This window comes from Rhea americana, unplaced genomic scaffold (genome assembly GCF_003343005.1).
Source record: "Rhea americana isolate MKP2758 unplaced genomic scaffold, rheAme1 scaffold_100, whole genome shotgun sequence".
Taxonomy (NCBI): domain Eukaryota; kingdom Metazoa; phylum Chordata; class Aves; order Rheiformes; family Rheidae; genus Rhea; species Rhea americana.
Genome location: NW_028185040.1, coordinates 1,646,311 through 1,658,398, shown reverse-complemented (window position 1 = coordinate 1,658,398; position 12,088 = coordinate 1,646,311). Strand labels below are relative to the sequence as shown.

General features: G+C 34.7%; 1 long non-coding RNA gene across 1 annotated transcript; it reads left to right on the top strand.

Annotated features, from left to right (window-relative positions):
* Positions 1–2: 2 nt before the first annotated feature.
* LOC146601530 (uncharacterized) lies at positions 3–1,147 on the top strand. The gene is made up of 2 exons (XR_014895767.1): positions 3–49; positions 132–1,147. It is a non-coding gene; the product is annotated as an uncharacterized LOC146601530 (long non-coding RNA).
* The last annotated feature ends 10,941 nt before the right edge of the window (positions 1,148–12,088 follow it).

The following is a 12,088-nucleotide window of genomic DNA, read 5'->3' as shown; positions in this document are numbered from 1 at the left end:
AGACCTGGGTGGGGCGAGGCGGGCTGCGTCACGGCTGGGGCAGGCAGAGGTAGGTCCGTGGCGGGTTTTTTTTTTAATTATTATTATTTGTTTTTATTTCCAGAATTAACTCCGGTTTGCTTTACCCAAAGGCGTTCCCTGGGGAGCCTCTACTGCGCCGGGAGCACTGAGGCGCGGACGGCGAGACTCGGCCTCGGCGGTGCCCCGAGAGCGGGGCAGTGTCCCAAATGCTACCGGACTGCTCTGCTACTAAATTCTGTGTATAAACAAGTTTGTGAGGATTTAAGATAACGTATAGAGAAGAAAAAAAAATACGCTATTAAATATACTCCAACTTATGCACAAAGAGCCAAGTAACATTCATGGGAGTTTGGATCAGATGTGCAGTCATTTACTTCTCAGCATGCGTATTGCTAGGTGTAGGGTGACTAAGAGCTCAGCTGGAGATGATCAGCAATCTGGAAGAAATGGCATTTCCCATATTAGAAACCATAKGGAAGTGGAAAAGCATGATTAAAATGACAGACCTAGCAGTAGGAATCAAGAATACTCCCAAGAGCCCTTGGCAGAGGTCAAATCTCATTTTACTAAAATTAGCTCAAGTAGATGAACCTAAAGCAAAGAAAGAGGACATGCAAGTGAATTAAATCTGTTGTAGTAGACATAAAACACCTTCTTTGACTTTTGTTAATATTTTAAAACTTGCTTTTTGTGAAACTCTATACTGCCTCAGCCTGTTTCCTCACTTGATCATGTAGCATAGCCACACCATGCTTATTTTAACATCACATTAATTTCTGCAGTAATAGATGATGATCTCATTGCAGGAAGAAGTTGCAGAGAGAAAAGGTTCTCTTGGAATATCAGTAGTAAAGACAAGAACAAAGTACTGTCTTAAGAACTACATTTTTATTTGAGGCTTATTCTTACAGAAAGACTCRTTGATTTTCTGGGGTTTATGCAGGATCTTCTTAAAAAGTTTCAAGCCATTTTGGTTTAGCTGTTATGAGAAATATTTCGTTCCTCCTGAGAGCTTGTGAAATTGGTGTGAAGAATTTGGGTGGAATCCTCTGAAGTGTGGGATCTCCCAGGTCTGTGGGGGATGATTCTCTGTCAATATATTGTTGTATAAAGTGGGGAAAACATTTTCAATTGTTTGTACATTTTTCTCTGATGAAGTGTTGGGATTTGCATACGTTTGGTCTTTTGATATTGCACGCAGCACATTTTTCTTTAATGATGAAGCAAAAAGCATGTCTCTGAGAGCAGACATGCATTTTTGTGGCTTGAAAGAGCAATTGTTTACTTTTCTGAAAAGCAGTGCACGGTACAGTGTATACACAGTGCAGTTACCACAGGGAGTGGTACAAGATGTCACAGTGTCAATTCCCAGTTCAGCATCATTAATGAGAGTAGTTAAGCAGTCAAGTTATATACATTTTCATTATAGATCTTTAATTAGAAACCAGAAAATGAAAATTACACTTGAATTTTTGCTGTGAAATGGCTGAGCTACAATATAATGATTTATGAATCTTTCTTGACTAAATTCTTATTGAAGCTACTGTAAAGTAAATGAAGTACTAGCGGAATTGCCTTTCGATATATTTCCTCTGCACTATTTTCATATTATACAGTAGGTTAGTATAAATTCCTCCTCATAGTTTAACCTGGTGACTTACTCTCTCCCTTTTCTCTAGAAGGCCACCTTTAAAACTGTTTGCTTCAGCTGATGCATACAGTGGGTGAAATCTTAGTTCTGCTTAGAGTGATGATCACTTAAGATAGTGTATCCAGGATGAATCTGTAGTTCAGTTGTTTGGAATATTCTAACAGTGACAGGTGTCAGCTTGCTGCAATATTTTATATACAGTTTTAAAGAGATTTTCCCACTGAAACAACTTTGATTAGAGAGAATTCACAAAAAATGTATTTTCCTGAGTTATGTTTGCTATTTGTGAAATTTTTATTATTTTCTTTTTGTCCATCTTGCTGGTGTTTCTTACCTTCCCATGAAGTTTTTGTTTTGTGTGATGCCACACATGTAGGATTACAGTCTAATTTAATCCCTGATGTAATTCCACATCTTTTCTCTTCTGTGTCCTCCCTAATCCTGTCTCTCTTTCTTCTTAGGCAGAGGGTAGCTTCCAAATASTTGTCTAACTGGTAGATCAGTTCACTGATGGAGACAGATTGGCTTAATGTATCATTTTAATGTATCATTCTCCCCACCTCTATCCTCTTACTTCTCTCCTTCCCCGTTTTGTTTCTTTCCTATATTTCCATCTTCTCAGTACAGGTACTATCACTTAACATAGCTGAACACACACTTTTTTTCCATCAGTAGCAGATCTTCTTTAGGAGATTCCCAGCGCTGTTAATACTGTTAGTAACTGCTTGTTCCCTGTTTCCCACAAAAAAGGTGTWAAAATACTCCACTGTGACAACTGGAAAATTAACCTTGTGGGCTGCACTGTAACAAAGGGCAAAAACCTTTTGTAAGGTACAGAGCAATAACTTTTATTTTTTTAACTTTTCAAGTCAGTTATTGGGTGTACTTACAGGAAGCTTCTGGCAGGCCTTTTTAGGCTTTTTGACTCTTTTTTTTCCCTAAACCCATGCTTCTTTCATCAGATGCACAGCTACTAACACATTAAATAAATGTTTACTGTTTTTTACCATGAGTTAAATTTAAAAATTATATAAACAGCTACCAASCAGTTTATAACTGAGTTACTAGACTAGTAAAATATTTTTTTAGCTACTGGAAAATATTAACAGATGTAGCAAAAGAATCTAATTCTGCGACATACAAAAATATTTTTAAAAAATTCAGTACCAGCTCTGTTGAAGCACTTGGCATTATTCAAAGTAGTGCTGATTTTCAGTTACACTCAAAGTGAGAGGCAAAAGGTTGGATAACTTGAATGAATTGATGGGAAACAATGTTGTTGTTTAAGAGAATATTTGAAATAGTTGCAAGGCAGAATGCATGTGGAGTATATACTGAACATAATCATGAAATTCTTTCTTGTATCTTTTGTAGAACTCATTAGTGTTCTGAGGGAGAATTACCAGGCTTCCTCTCTAAGGTTTTTGCACATATAAAAAAAAAATTATTAAATAGAGGAAAAACATGCATCCTAAATTCTTCCGTGTTTGTTGTGAGGATAAGCAAATTTCACARCTGTTCTTAATCTAGATGGTTTCTGGAAGAGCTAGGTAACTGCTTTACCAGTGCCTTTTCATTAAGCCTTTCCTTTTACTTTATTTACCCTTAGTAGTACAAAAATGGGTTATGCAGGTAGGAATTATGCATACAGGATGCATTTTGATGGGTATCTGCACTCCCAAATCTTAGTGCTCTCCAGCCATAGGACTGCATAAGTTCTGGCTCAGACACTTTCCATCCTCTACAGGGAAGTGGTTAGACTGTCTGCTTAGTAACCATGGGTAGGGCTAAGTGAAAACTTTGTGTTCCAGTGTTTTTCAGAAATCCAGAATTCCAGCTAAACAAAAGATGATGTAGAAAATACCTGTTTTCTCCACAGATTTGTTAATTGACCAAGTAATTGAAAACAAAACACTTTTAACTTTCTAGAGGTTTACTTTCATTGTTTTAGTCATTAAAATTTTTCTGTCTTAAAAAATCAGATAACTGGAATATTGTGTTTTATGCATATAATTATAGGAAGATTTATATAATTGCTGTGGGTAAATCCTCCTTTACTCAGTAAAATTTTAAACATTAGATCTCTCCAGACAGTGTCCAAAGATCAGCCTGTTAAATAAGAAATAAAGGAAAGACACTGGCATTGTTTTGATTGATCTCATTTAGATGATAAATTACAAATATCCTAACAGTGTTTGTGGACTGAGAGTTTGTGAAAATTTATGTTTTTTAATGAAGTGAAGCTTTATTCTGAAGAATGGATTTAAAATTTAATCTTTTAATTTAAAATATTAAGTTTTTATATTATACATAGCAGTATGTTTAATTTTCATAAACAGCTTTTCGTTATTACTCCACTGTAAAAACAACTGGATCTAAGTATCGTCATCCTTAGACTCGATAGATGTATTTCTAAAGGCACTTATGTTCTGTTTGATACATATAGAAATACTGAGTTACCTACTCTAAATATTACTCTTCAAAATTCAGTCTGGTATCTGAAATCATAATCTGTTCTTTCTGTGTTATAAATCCACAAAAAGAGATTGTGTTAATGCTAGCTAATTTTACTGGTGATGCACAAGCTACACATAGGAAACCACCTCACTCTTACATAGTTGCCTTGAATCTGCAAAACTAAAGAGAGTCTAAATTAAGCCTAAGTGACTAAGTACATGGATGTTTCGGTATGTACTCATGTTTTTCTTAGTCACTTTTATGTAGAAGTATCATTAGTGTGCCTAGTTTAAACATGACTTTTCAATACATTTAGGTTTTATAATGTGTTAAAATCTAATGGGCATTTATTAGAAGTCTCCTATGCCTGATATCCATACAACCCAAATTATCTTGACATATTACAGTGTTCTCACTAGGATAAGGCGTATCGACTACATTTTTYGTCTCCTTAATATAGTAATTAAAATATTATTTTTTTTTGCTTCTTACCTGAAGCAACCACTCCTTTACAGTTCTTTTAAAAATCCCAAGTGCACAGATTCTCCATATAGCAAAAGTGGCCTTTGCTTGGATATCACCTCATTTTTTCCAGCAGCAAAGCTGAGCCTAATGCATTTAAAAAACAACCARATGGAGTAACCGAAACCTGACCAAAGAGACGTGTGTCTCTCCCATTAGTATCGAGCCTGTATACTGCATGCTACTGCTTGCTGCTTCTGTGCACTTTCTGCTGGCGTACSTCTGACACTAATTTACATAATTCCTTGAAGGCAAGGTGGATGCTTCCTTCAAACAACTGCTGTTAAACTGAAGGAGCAAGACCACAATGATACTTGAATTTTAAATTTGTTAGGCTCTAAACTGCACTTTTCTTTAGGGTTTGTCAGATTTCTATATTGCTCATGAAAGCCAGTCTATAGTATCTTTTTATCATTCTTGTCACTTCCTTCTGCCCCATTTTTTCCCAGATTCTGAGCAGACACTACCACTTCAGTCACTGGAAGCTATGAATGCTAAGCACTCCTGAAAGAAACAGCTCATTAGAATTAATCAAATTTGGTTTAATAATTCCATTTATCACCACTGAAATTCATCATGTGTAAAAAGTTTCTGAACGACTGCAAGTTAAGTAATATTTTCCTATAAGGTACACGCATCAAAAATCTAGAGCAAAAGCAGCTTTGCCAAATCATCATTAAAGCTTAAAATAGCTCAAATATTTGAAATTTTAGGAACACCATACTATACAAATGGGAAAAAATGTAAGTTCCTACTTCTTAAGATTTCAGAGAAATGCTGTATAGTAGAATTCAAAAACCAGAAAACAGTAAGAAGAAAAACATGAAAATTTCATAGAAATGTTCGCATTTCATTTAAATTAAATACAATTTTGCTTAAAACATGTCCTGCTTGTCTGTATAGTTTAACCTGTTGACATTTCTCTTTCATTTAATCATTTACTTTATATGGTATTGTAAAATAGCATATCCCTTTTCAGTCTCTTATGACAATACACAGATCTTTTATGCTGCTATAGAGGGAAACTACTAGAACACTACAAAAGTTATAACACTAGAAAACTGGCTGAAGAACTAAAAAGTGGATATATGTTTTGAAAAAAATTATTTATTAAAGTTGATAATATTTCCTTAATTATGTATTGCATATARAGATTTTAATAATAGATTATTTGGATTTTGTAGCAAATTTAATTCTGTATTTAACTCTGTTCAACTTTTGTGAGCTAGCTTGAAAAGCAAGTTAGCGTGCTTCTGTATGCAGAGTATAATTTCACTCTAAAAAAAAACTTCTAACATTGCAGAGTTCTGTATTTGTTACATAAACAAGAAAAGATATTTGAAATTTCTAAGGCTTTGTTTTGCTTTTCCAAAGATCATTAACAAAATCATGCAAATAATCATCATTGTTCAGAGCAGTCCTAAATTACACCCTTGCAACTTGTGAGCCTTCTTGAGTTGTATTAGCAGAAGTAAAACTGATTGAAATYGAGTGAACAAAAGTATAGGTGACACAAGATAAAGGATCTGTCTAATACTGTTTCTAGGCTGATAACCAAATGTAAAAACTGTATAAAAGCAAGCAGATGTGACTCCAAATATATACAGTGCAATTCTATTTCCAGGCATGATTTAACTCTGAAGAATGACATAATAGTCTTGGTCAACACTTCTGTAGCATTCAAAAGGAGATCCAGCAACTATAGAGATGATTCATATCCGAGTATTTTGTACTCTTTATTAACTACTCTGAGCAACTCGGCTGAAAAAAGAGAGCAAGCACAAGCTGGAGTCTGTTTTCTTGTGCAGACTTGTTTATTAGCATACAGTTAGAGAGCCAGCTGGTTACTAATGCAACCTCAGCTTGGCTTGCCACAGGTGTCACCAAGGGCATCACTTTTAAAAAATGAGATTACACAACTGTAATGAGGGCACTGTTTGACAGGGAGAACCTTTTTTACAGAAAGTGAGGCATGAAAGAGAAATTACAGGAGCCAAGATTGAGTTTTGTGGGCTTGGCAGTTTGGAAAAAAMCCCAACCAAATACCCTCAAAAGTCCCCCCTCTGTCCCTAAACTCTGTGTGATAACAAAAAGCACATGTGGTATCATAACAGTGGCACAGTAAATATGAATTTTTCCTGGTTGTTTTTATTGTATTTTTTTCAGAGAAAAACTATTCTTTGAATCAGATCTTCAGCTTCTATGCAACTCAGTTTTACTATTATAAAGACCAGATTCTTTAATTACTTAAGGCTAAAAAAAAATAGGCTTTATTTATGAAAATAAAAAAAGTTAATCCACAAATTCAAGTATCTTTCAAATCAGCAGCAGAGATCTTAACTTTTATTTATAATCACATATAGGTATGTGTGTATAAAATAGAATATCAAATACTAATAAATTCAATATTAAAACCAGACTAAATGGAATACAAAACAGGTTGTAATGTCCAATGAAGAGCAATTGCATAAATAACTATTTCATGCTGTTAGCTTACTCCCTCACTGCAGATGTCACAGTGTTACACCGACTATCTATGGCAGCTTTACTTATTCTAAAAATTCTGAGAAGAAATTTGAATAGTGGCCAGACCAGCATAAGTATGATGTATGCTGACTTTTCAAGCTTTGCCTGTTTCCTGAGGGAAATACCACAGCTCTCAATTCCTGGTAGCAAAGACAGCTAGGTTCATTTTTAGAACAACCAATTTTGCATCTACATTAATCAACTTCTGTAAGGCTATTAGGCTTGTATACCAAATATTTGTATCCCTAATGCTAGGCAGTTACCACTACTTTCATTTCTCAATACTGTGCAGTTACTTCCATGGTGATTTTCTAATGTTTTTTTCTCTAGAAACATCTCCCTCTTCTGTATTTGCACTATGAGACTTGGTTTTGAGTCCTATGTTTAGAATTCTGTTGATAGTTCATATTTTCAGTTTTATACTTCTCCCTATTTCTATGCCAACAACAAAAATATATTTAAGAACTTATAAAGCAACAGAGCCTAGTCTGTAACATGATGTTAAAAAGCAAATAGTTCTTACTTTTTATTTAAAAAATAGCAGTAGTTTTTGTGTTGACTAATGTACCTGATACATTTCTCATTCTTAAAGAAAGTRTTTCATTTCATGAGGCAAGCCATTAAAGTATATTCAGTATTTGCATTCTTCTCTTGTCCCCAGCTAAAAGTTGTTCTCTCTAGAAATATTAGATGGAAATCTCTGTTTTCTATGCTTTCACTATTTCTGAAAATTTTACACCTATCTTTGAGCAGCCTCAGCCTTTGAGCAGTCTTAGCATTAGGCTAAATTAACAAAACAACAAAATTCTTCCACTTTAGCAAGAAAAAGTGAGTTCCACTAACTAGAATTAATTTTTAATAATAGAATTTATTTTTAGGTGTTACTTTCCTTGTAGGCAGTGGTGATCTTCTCAAGAAAACATAAGGCAATGCTCTCTCCCCTCACTGTTTCTTTTGTACCGTAAAACAAACTTTTGTCCTGATCCTTTCTGCTTGTGTCTTGTTAGGGTCTCTCTGCACGAATGATAGAACTGGATTTATTTGTATGTAAATCAGTGCTAAAAAAAGAAAAAAGTAAAAACTGCAATCCTTTTAAGTTAAAATTCAAAAGTTTTATTCACATTTGCAGCAAGAGTGATTTGAAAACTGGTCATGTACATGTGTGTCTGCTCCAGATTCTGTTTGCAGTCCACCACCTGCCTCTGTTTTTTTTGCTCTCAGCCTTCTGTTGAGCAATTGCTTTGTTTACCTGTATGATCTCTGCTTTTGCAGCAATTCTCCTGTGRTCTCCAGAGAAGAACCAGTTTGATTCTGAAGTTTTTCAGGATTCTTATATAAGAGAAATTGCTTTCAACACTGCTCGATAGTTTCATGATTGTTTTGCAAAGTGTGAGGTAACAGCAACAGAGAATATTTTCTAYATATATGTGTACTGTGTGCTCTAGATTACCAACACTGCAGAGCCTAAAGCAGCCTCCTTCACAGTGATTTGTTATTTCATAATAGTCCACAGTTGTCTTTCTGTACCTGACCTTCTGGTGTGGATCATGCTTGAGCGCTTGCAAAGTAGACTACACCAGAAGACCCCAAGCCGTTGCTCTTGGTCAATGTATTACCCAACGAAACTTTCTAGYGTTATTCATAGCTGTAAGAACATAAAAGGTTTTAACTGAAGATGACAAGAACAAAATCTGATGTCGCTTGCAATATGTTACATGCTTAGTATTGTCCCTAATAGACTAGCAAAAGTTTGGACCACTAGACTACAAAGAATTAAGCATCTAGAAAAGTATTTTTGAATAATAAAATTAATGAATGTACGAACCTCTACATTGCATTCAGTTGGATTAAATTTTGGGAAAAAAGCAATTTTAAGTTCACTAAGGAAGAGAAAAAGTACTGCAGAAAACCTTTTTAATGCAAACCAATACATGGAGTATACTTTGAACAAAAATTATATAATAGCATGGTAATAGTTAATGCATTATGACAGCAAGTGAAGGGTTATCTTTATTACAGTATCTGAATGAAGCCAAAAGGAAGTTATGCCTTCCTTCTAAGTGTTTGTGAGCATATTTATAGTATTCTTAYGGAATTTGAACTGGTTGCAACACTTTTTTTCTGACTATAGTGGGTCTTTTTCTTCTTTCAATGTCCTAATGAATAATGAAATTATATCCTTAGAGCAAAATTCTAACTRCAAAATTATCCTGGCACTTTGGATCATGCCCATTTATATTGAAGAATGAGCTGAACAGATGTGTTCATAGCTTCATGATGCAGAAATAACATTTCATGCTATATTAGGTAGTTAAAGGGAAAATACACATACATGACACTTTACATACGGAAATAAAGGACTAAATAACACGTCTCTATTGCAGTCATTACCAACGGGAGACAAAATTACATCTCAGCATTACAGTGAGCWCTGTGTATTCCAACCCAAGTATCCACAGCAGCCCCCCTGCCTGAGTGCAACGTCTGAGGCTTAATCTCAGGTAAAATTTAGGTGTAGCACTTCTGTGAATAGGTATTATTACATGTGGCTACTATAAAAAATTGATGGAGTTAAAAATCATACTGTAAACCCTTTAGTAAGCAGTGACTTGCATCATAATTCTAATTCACTTCACTTGYGCTATTTTTGCAAATTACTGCTAATCAGAATAAGGACATCACGAGCTGGCTCCTGGTTTCCTAAGAAGGGCCTGGCCATGTTGGTAATAGAAATCAAATTGCTTAAAATGCTTTAATTCACCCTGAGCCAGAACATGATACAGTTGTTTTGCTTTTTTTAACACCAAGTTAGTTTGCTTTCTGTTGTAGTCCCAAGTTGAAACGTGTAAAATTATTGCTAATAGCTTACTACATCTGAAATTTCAGATTATGACCTCTAACTGACCCAAAGACACTGAATGCAGTTTAGTATTGATGCAGTTTTCATCAACTCATCTTTTTCATAAGCGAAAAATTGCATCTCCCACAGTGTTACTCCAAACAAAGTTTCAAGTGCTGAAGCACAAGTTGAGGTCAATTGACAACGAGCCAAGTTTGTCTTGATGTAATAGTTTAAGATCATATTGCATGATAACTTGTATAATCATTTACATCTATGCAAATTTACATCTGCACAGATGTAGCATGTCAAATGATGTCATCAAATCAGAAGTGGAGCATTTTACACTTAACTTGTAGGTTGAAAATGATTATGCAGAATAGAATAGAGAATCTGTTTGTGGTTATATTTATGAAGTTGTTAGCATTAGAGTATAGTAAAAGATGAATGTTCTAATTCAGGAGAATTCTAAATTCTATTTTGCCATATCTGTTTTTTTTTCCTAATCTCTCATTTTGTGCATTTGAAGRCAGAATAATCTTTTTAGAGTCTGTATATATGGGACCATTAAAATAATTTAAAATACAAATTAYTTTGCTCTTCTAATTTTAAATATCGGCAAATAGTCACTTTATTTGGGCCAACAAATGGTATTATGTGTATCATTTGTGCATTTAAGACAAAAAATGCAGTCTGATGCAATATATTTCTTCACCTTCTTAGCTGTAAGCTACAAGCTAGATAAACAAATTTAATTATAACTTCAGATTCTTACATCAGGGTGTACAATGATATAGATGTGGAATCAAAACCACTTTAAGTTCCAAAATAGAAAACAGACATTGTGCTATTGAATATAGACAATAGAACTGTCTAATAATTGAGCATTTGTTACTGAATGATTCATGTTTATATAGCACGAAGTGTAGTCTGTAAACATCAATGCCCTTATATGTGACTAAGCCAGGACTTACAGTATACTCTTATTTCTATCGCAAGCTCAACTAAAACCTCAGACCTAAGCATCTTCACAATTTGGGAATAATGGAAACCASCTGCAAAACTCTGCAGTCATCTCTACTCAGCCCTGAATACATTATCAGAAAATAATAAAAGCTCCTCAACTGCCTATTTTTTCTTCATTGCAAAAAATTATAGGGCTTGCAGAGGCTTTGCTTTCTTGTATGCAACTTGCTCTTTTCTAGATCCCATTTGAGCCTGTTATCAAACCATCTTAGCTAACATAGTCTCACAAAAAAGACCCACCAAAATAACTTTTCAGATGTTCAATTTCCTAATTCACCCACGGTGTGACTACATGGCTCTAGCTTTGACAGGAGGAGGAGTGGCAACATGCAGCCTACAGCAAGGCAGGATGGCACCTTACAGAGCAGATCAGCCAAAGCAGTCATGAAACCAGTGTGAAACAGTGCATGACATACTGTGCAAAGAGAACAATAATTACACAGAATTAAGAGGYTGGGAATCTGAAGGAAACAGTGCTTTATTTCTCCAGATACATTTGCTATAAATTTAACTGTATTATTGCAACTCTTACACTGTCCCTTCAAAACAAAACAAAATGCAACACCAATTCCCCCCCCACACACACACAAAAATGGTAGTTTGCAGGTACACATCATAGTAAGGATTTAAAACACATTTTAAACAAGTTAGAGGCACAGAAAAGTACAGGTGTTTTGAAAAGAATTACCAGATGAGATACTCATGTGAAAACTTTTCACTATCTTGTGCTGCTAGTTTTTGTGAAGCAGATTTTTCTTCTCTATGCATAACATTGTAATCCTTCAATTACAGGMATAAGAGTTTGTTTGGGATTGTTGGAAAACTGGTATTTTGCCATTTATAAAAGTAGTCCATTTTAATAGATACACTCATTGATAAGGAATACTTTATATTAATAATGAAACATAACTATGCCGTGAGCTGTACCTCATATTTATTAAGCCAAACCCAATGTCTCTGACTTGTTTTGGAACAAGCAAGCAAAAACTTCATGCTCATGAGATAGGAGTGTAGAATCAAAGTGAAAACATAAGGTAAGCAAAGTT